This window comes from Hoplias malabaricus, chromosome 16, assembly GCF_029633855.1.
Source record: "Hoplias malabaricus isolate fHopMal1 chromosome 16, fHopMal1.hap1, whole genome shotgun sequence".
Lineage (NCBI taxonomy): Eukaryota > Metazoa > Chordata > Actinopteri > Characiformes > Erythrinidae > Hoplias > Hoplias malabaricus.
The window spans coordinates 2906212-2914207 of NC_089815.1; the positions used below are offsets into that span (position 1 = coordinate 2906212).

At 42.7% G+C, this 7996-nt stretch overlaps 2 long non-coding RNA genes across 2 annotated transcripts; both read left to right on the forward strand.

Annotated features, from left to right (window-relative positions):
• On the forward strand, positions 1-602 carry LOC136671426 (uncharacterized). The gene is made up of 3 exons (XR_010795706.1): positions 1-53; positions 159-211; positions 316-602. It is a non-coding gene; the product is annotated as an uncharacterized lncRNA (long non-coding RNA).
• A 662-nt stretch (positions 603-1264) lies between these two features.
• Positions 1265-2276, forward strand: LOC136671302 (uncharacterized). The gene is made up of 3 exons (XR_010795692.1): positions 1265-1312; positions 1424-1491; positions 1591-2276. It is a non-coding gene; the product is annotated as an uncharacterized lncRNA (long non-coding RNA).
• The last annotated feature ends 5720 nt before the right edge of the window (positions 2277-7996 follow it).

The following is a 7996-nucleotide window of genomic DNA, read 5'->3' on the forward strand; positions in this document are numbered from 1 at the left end:
CACAGCTCCCTCCCATGTACTTTGCCACTGTGAAGGCTGTGGCCTACATTAAGGTAAAGCTAGTACCAGTTTCAATGGTGGAGCTTTTCACCAAACAGTGATCAGCGGCAAAATGATTGTGGAGTAATTGTGATACAACACTTCCTCTGCTCTTTCAGTGCGTTGGACGCCAGAGTCGAGCATCACCTCCGTGACCCGCTCACAGTTTCTTGTAAGAGTTTCCTGATAATGTACTCTCACTAAATAAGCAACTACTCTTGACGTTCTGACTTCCTGTACCTTATTTATTCATTGTTTTTCTGTGTGTTTTTCCAGCAAACTAAAGTGTCCAAGAAGTACAGAGGAGTCACTACCGAGGATGGGTGCTTTCGTTCTTCTGGGTCCAGCAGCACCTATATCCTTGAGACTCCAGTGGTTCCACAGCTAGCTTCCAGACCTCTTGGACCACCACCTGGGTTCCACTGAACCACATTTTTACTATATCCTTTAATGCATACAGTTTACTCTGTGACAGCTGTTTCTTATTCTGCTTTAGTCATTTTACTTGTAAACAACTGTTATTTTACATGTTTATTGAAATGTGTTTTTTTTTTACAGGTGTCACAGACATTCCACCATCATCACTCTCTTTCTCTCTCTCTCTCTCTCTCTCTATATATATATATATATATATATAATTAAGCATTTGCAATGTGTTTACATCACTGTTTTTACTGATAGAAACTTAAGAATTCACTGTAAAACTGTTTTTAATCTCATTCTCGCTCTTCACCCACTGCTTTAGTATTTGTAATGAGTTTGAAAATATATGCTAATGCTAATGCTAATTCTAACCCAAGTTCCTCGTTTCTCTCTTTTCTCTCTGTTCCTGACCGTGCTGTGAGACGCAAGGTGGGTTGAATATGTGATTGTGTTTTAGTGATGTAAATATTGGCAGTAATATATAGCACGTCTTAACGAGTAGCCTGACCTTTGACTCTTCCTCTCTGTCTCACTGTGTTTAGGTTCCAGTCGCTGAAATGGGGATCCAATGAGGAGACCTTTCCCGTGATGTCATCCACCGTCTTCTAGCCCCACAGCACCCCCACCACATCCCCCCCACCACATCCCCCCCGTACGTACATTCCAGTTAATCACTTTCCTGTAGTTGACTGCTGTATTATATAAAGTGTTATGTGTATGGATGTGAAAGATATTTGAAGTGTGTGTGATCCTGTGTTAACCATCGTCCTCCTTCTATTTTTCTCTATGTGTGTTTGACAGGAGCCTCCACACCGAGACGGAGAGCAGGGAGCGCCACTGTGTGATTATGGTAACAACTCCTGCAGTGTTTAAACACTCTTTGCATGTTCCCCATGTTTATTTTCTCTGTGTGAATCCCAATACTGTTGAGTATTCAGATTCTTTACTTTTCTATCTTCAGCCTCAGAAGCTCTGGAAAACCAAGACCAGCTGAAGGAGTGGCCTACAACTGGCAACATTACAGACAAGGTACGATAAACCTATTTTCATTTGTACACAACATGTAAGAAGATATATAACATTCAGAATATGAAGAATATTAATCATACTGTGTGTTGTTTTCCTCAGGAGGAGTCTGTAAAGAAGGGGATGCCTTTGACTCAGAGCTGGGAGAGTCCAGCGTGGGGACTGGTCTGCAGCAGGCACCAGCATGTCCACGGCTGAGACGAAGAAACACTTGTTCTCATACTTCGTATGAGGACATCTGTCATTACTCCCACGTTCTATAGATGTCATGGAGACCACCACTGGATCTCGAATCTTATTTGGTTTTAGAGCAAGGGGAAGGGTTGCTGACTGTAATGACTGTATAATTACATAGTGAGCTATAAAAGGAAGAGCAGCCATCATTTTCCAATAGAGAGATGTAAGGCGCTGTGTTAGTGTTATTATTAATCTGACTTCAGATCCTATCCCAGTGTGTGTGTTTGTGAAGTGAAGATGTGCATGCAGCACCTTGTGACTCAACCTCATTTCTCGGAAATGAATAGATTGAAGCAGTCTGCACCTTGCACACAGAGATGCGGTATAAATATCATCACATTCAAACCTATATATTGTAACATAAAAGCTACATAAATGAAGAGGAGACTGATTTCATTTGGAGAATGGATGAGAAAGTTTGAGCGGTTGAACACGGCGCCTGTATACGGAGAAAAAAGAGCCAATCTGCCTCAAAAAACCAGAAGCAAAAAAGCCTTCCATCTGCTGTGGTATATGTTTGAATTGAAGAATGAGCTGAAAATAGGAATGTGTTTGGAGCTAAAAGGATTAAACATCATTTATAAAAGGAATACCTTATCTATAAGGAATAGAGGTTTGAAGGAATGATAAATAATTCTTTATAAAATCTGGGTTTGAAATGAAAAGCCTCAATAAAACAAAACTGGACTAAGACATCTGTGTGTGTCTGTTATTTAAAGAGTCTAAAATAATGACAGATTCTTGTTAGAGGTTCCACCAGGTGGCTCCACAAGAACACACATAGACAGATGAGTAACAGATGAATAGAGACCTGCATAAATGTGTGAAGGAAGAATAGATACAGGCACTTTCATATTGCATTATACAGCTAAGCTAATAGCACCAGCTAACATGCCACTTTGTGGCAACCACATCCGCACTGTCCAATGAAAAGTGTATTTGAATTTTTGGCAATTTTAATTTTAATACATCATTTGAACACATGAATGGACCAATAGAAATGCTCCAAAATTTTTCCCTGCTACTTTGGAGATACATATTTTTCATTGGACAGTAAAGATATGGTGAAAAAGCCTTGGTCAAATGTCACACCTAAATGCTGGGAATTGACCCTGCACACACACACACACACACATACACATACACACACACACACACACACACACACACACACATACACACACACACATACATACACACACACACACACACACACACACACACACACATACATACACACACACATACACACACACACACACACACATACACACACACACACACACATACACACACACACACACAAACACACACACATATACACACACACACACACACACACACACATACACACACACACACACACACACACACACATACACACACACACACACACATAGGCACATACATGTGTGAGGAGGTGAGGATTACTCCTCCTCTGTGAGTTGTCCTGAAAAAGTTTTCAATGGAGTTTTCTGGAGAGGGAGTCTGCGCTCAGGGACTGATGGGAGCCCCACTGCGGTGATAAAGGCCCTAGTGCTGCTTCTGTCTGCCCTCAGCAAAGCCATATCATGTTCTACAAAAGTACTGAGCTACGAAGCTCAGTGATGGGGATCAGTTCAGAGAAGGAGACATTCAGAAAGTCCATTACAGAGAAGAGCAGATCTTTCAAATAGATCACAGCCTCCCTTGGCTGGGCCTCTATGAGCTGCACAATCGCTAATGCAAACTGGGTTTGGAAAGTGTAAAAACTACAGACATATTGTTAGTAATTGCTTTGTTAGGTTCTGAGCTTTCATCAAGTTCTGATAAAGACATGGCCTTTGTAATGTGAAGCACCTCATGGAGTTGGGCTGTGACAATCGCTCAAAATGCTAGCTGTCTTATGTGTTAGCTGCTAGCTCTGTAGCCTTTAGCATGCTAATTAACGAGCTAGAACAATATAGTTAGATGTGAAGCAACACATGGAAGTGGTTTGTCTCTCATTAGCCCTATTTACACATGCACAGTAGGTCAGAACATCTGTTTGTATGTGTGAATACAAACATCTGTAATATTTGTAGATGACTTTATCCTACCAGCTACATGTGTGATATGGCAACTCTGGAAAATGCCAGAAACTGATTCTCTGGGCAAATTCCATATGTGAAAACGGGTACTTACAACATACTCACCTTAAGAACCTGCACCAACACAAGGGGGTGCTATTCAGGACTTTGTAACAAAGACAGTATGTCCTCGTTTAAGGTTATTTTGAGTTATGAGCTACATTGGAGATATTATTAGAGGGACAATGTGAATGATACTTCTCCTTTGCTTGGAGGAATGAAGGTGATCAAAGCGTTCCAGTCGGCTGTGTTGGCATTTACACTTGCCTGCAGCTCGTGGGACCCAGATTCATCATGGTTGGAATCGTGTAGAAGGTAATATCACTCCTTTTCATGTGGTAGACTGTAGCCTGACTCCTCAGCTACACACAAGATAATCCTAAAACTACATTTGCTGATATATTATTGCCATTAATCTTATACACTGTATCAGCATTCTGACTTCAAAGTCCAGCCTCAGTGTCTTAGGGACACATTTGTTTTTTTCAAGTGCAAATAGACAAATCTACTCTGGGCATTTTATTTGGTGTAGGTAATGTGTCAAGGGACAGACCAAAGCCAGAAGGTAGAGGAGAAAAAAAAAGGATGGCGAGGGAGAGATCGAGGCAGAGTGATTGATCTTTTCCACTCCAGCTACTTAAGTCAGCCTCCTGACTCTCTGAGCTAGCTGTGAAATCCCAAGGCTCCAAATCAGCACTGATAAAACTAGGCCAGGCTGTTCCAACACGCAGACAAGCGCAGAAAGAGCAACAGGGCAAACACACGCCAAAATCCATCTCCCCACTGAGCCACTGACCAGGATGTTCTCTGGAATCTAAAGCAGGTAAGGGCCATCCAGTATCATGTGTCAGATTCTACCCACAGAAACAGCCTGACCTTAGCTGACATTGCCACAAAAACCAGGTCAGGTTCTAAAGCTCCGTTGGAAGAGTGGTGGCATACTGCTTTGTTATTTGGAATGACTCTCTGAGAGTGAACAATGACAGTTTCCTCCCATGTACACTGAGCTCCATGTGGAAAACCCAGCGTGTTTCAAAAGGCACACATTATGAAAAATAAATCACTCGTTCAGTGCACATTCATTTGGGAATGTGGAAACTAAACGTCTACACACTGAAATAAAACAACCCAGTGAGTATATATTTGGTCTGCCTACGTCTGAACACAAAGGATAAAATTAGCACTTCTTATTGTGCATCCTTGTCTGAGTATCTCTGATCAAAACTCTAGACCTGGGTTTATGTGCGAGCGCAAAGACAAGGTACAAAGGGGGCAGAACAAACACAATGGGTGTGGAGAAAAAAAAGCTAAAATGGCTAAAAACCAGAGCTTCTTGCTTCTCACTCCTGGCCATTTCAGCTGTGGCTCTTTCTCATTGAAAAGAACGTGGCCATCCTGAACAGGGCTGTTTAGGCAGGGGGAGAAAGCTGCTGTGGTGTTTGATCCTTGTAGTATTTTGAATACAAGCATATTAGAGACGTTTTATAAAAAACACAGAGCTGCGTTCAGTTATGGAAAAGATACCATACACCCTTTTAGATCCATTTATAGTCTGATGTGGGAACAGTAGAGTCACATCCTGGTCCAGTCCTGTCTGTTTACCTCATGTAGCACAAGGTCCTGTTTGTTGTTGTTCCTGTCTCCGCCCTAGCCCCACCTTAGTCCTGCCTCTGTCTCGTTATTGTCTCCAGGAGTTCCTCATTTGTCTTGTCCTTATATAGTCCCTTTGTTTGAGTGCTCCCTTGTCTGTGTGTGTGTGTGTGTGTGTGTGTGCGTGCGTGCGTGCGTGCGTGCGTGCGTGTGTGTCATGGTTTACACGAGCTCATCAATGCATTTTTCATCACTGCAGACTCTTATAGGACATAACTTCAGGAACCATGTGTGAATCTCCCTGTTACAGCGGCTAGGCTGGTGTTTACATGCAGAGAGGAATGGGGAAAGAGGCAGAGTCTATGTATAGCTGAGGGGAAACTCCCTGGAAAGTGAAGGAAATTAATTGGCATCCCAAAACTTAATTAGTCCCATCTCAGCTGCGGGTGGAGTGTGAAAGGTGAAGCAGCATTAACAGCACTGGACACGGCAGGATATATATATACACTCTCCATCATCCAAATCTAATGTGACAGATGAAGGCTGCTGATAAGAAAATGCCAGAGGGAGAAGGGGAAAGAGAGTGGAAGAGGAATAGTAGGAGAACAGAGAGAGAGAGAGAGTGACAGAGCAGTGAGAGGGAGACAGATGCTCAGGGTGTAAATATCAAGTCCACTATAATTACAACCCCAGTGGAGAATATTTACCCTGCTGTATGTGAACGAGTGCATGGGTGATTTCGCTCTAAGCCGGGCCCAACATTAGTATTCTAGTGTTTTGTGTATAAAGACAGACAGGTTCCTACAGTCTGGTTTGATCAGGGAAATCCTTAAAATGATTCACACCACAGCAACAAAATCCGATCAGATCCCTGCACTGTTTCCTAAAGAAATGTAATGGAGCTGGTCAGAGAGTTAGTCCCCTAAGAGCGAGCCTGAGTGGAGGAAATGAGGATGAGAAGTGAAGGCAGCCCCCTGCCTATGGGCCTGGCTGAAGCAGATGGACGTGGACCTCCACACTGCTGTCACATTGTGTTAAGTTTGTGTAAATATCGCACAACCAACTCGTCTCTGTAATTCAGTTCAGGAGACAGAATGACAGCTCTTACACCAATATTAATATTGCCACAACTAATAGAGCGTGTCTCAAAGAGTCCTCCCACTGAGTAGTCAGTGGGCTGCCCTGGAATCAGAAGTGTACTAGTTCCAGTGCACTAGATCTTATGTTCCCTGTAAGTTCCCATAACGCCTCGTAAAAACCAGCAAGCATCATTTGGTTACTATAGCCCTCGCCTGGAAATAACATCATGTCCCAGTCCAATTAGATCCCGTGGTTGAATCTCAAATGGCTCTTGACACCATATGCACTACACTATATAGGTCAAGAAATAATGACCATAGTTTTGTGACCTGTGCAGAGCACAATGCAGGGAGTAAAGCACCACTGCTACTATGCCCAAAGTCCTGCGTAATTGAGTCCCAGTGTTCCTAGTACTAGGAACTGAGCCAGTTCTTGAATTCATATTTTTTGTTCTGTATAAGAATTCAATCCTAAATAAAACAAAATAAAAAGTAATAATTACCACTAATGTGCTGACTTCACAAGACATGGCAATTACTTTTACTTAATGTGAAGGTATGCATTAATCTATGGGAAGGCTGTTTAACATCTAATCAGAATCTTCTACCTCTGAAAAAAAGGTCTGGTTCAATCTGAGTCAGCCCTATACCGATGATGATAGAGCAGTACCCTACCATGCACTTACATTCTCAGAAGACACGTCCTTTCCTAACATGTTTTGACTTGAAAACTCTTAATGTGCTCAAGTTTAAAAACTCTAGGAGCACTGCTGTGTCTGATCCACTTGTGCAAGTGCAACACTCTAACACTCCACCAGCAAATCAGTGTCACTGCAGCGCTGAGAATGACGCACTGACCAAATCATACCTGCTCTGTGGTGGTCTACAACTACAAAGAGCGCCTGTATCGTCAGTGGAGCTAATGAAATTAATGAGGATTGAAGAAACAAGGAGGTAGTTTTAATGGTTTGGCTGATGGGCTTAGTACAGCTTTAAATATAGTGTAAAATTCATTCATTCATTCATTATCTGTAACCCTTATCCAGTTCAGGGTCGTGGTGAGTCCAGAGCCTACCTGGAGTCATTGGGCGCAATGGGCCTGGAGGGGGCGCCAGTCCTTCACAGGGCAACACACACACACGCATTCACTCACACCTACCAACATGTTTTTGGACTGTGGGAGGAAACCGGAGCACCCGGAGGAAACCCACGCGGACACAGGGAGAACACACCACACTCCTCACAGACAGTCACCCGGAGCGGGAATCGAACCCATGACCTCCAGGCCCCTGGAGCTGTGTGACTGCGACACTAACCTGCTGCACCACCGTGCCGCCAATAGTGTAATAATTAAAAAATAAAATGTAAAGAGCAGCTGATATTTTCAAATGGAGTAAAGTAATAAATAAAACACAACAGAATCGAAACGCCGAAGAAATAGTGGAGGATCATTTTAAAGAGTAAAAATCATTTAGAGACACATGTAAACTGGCA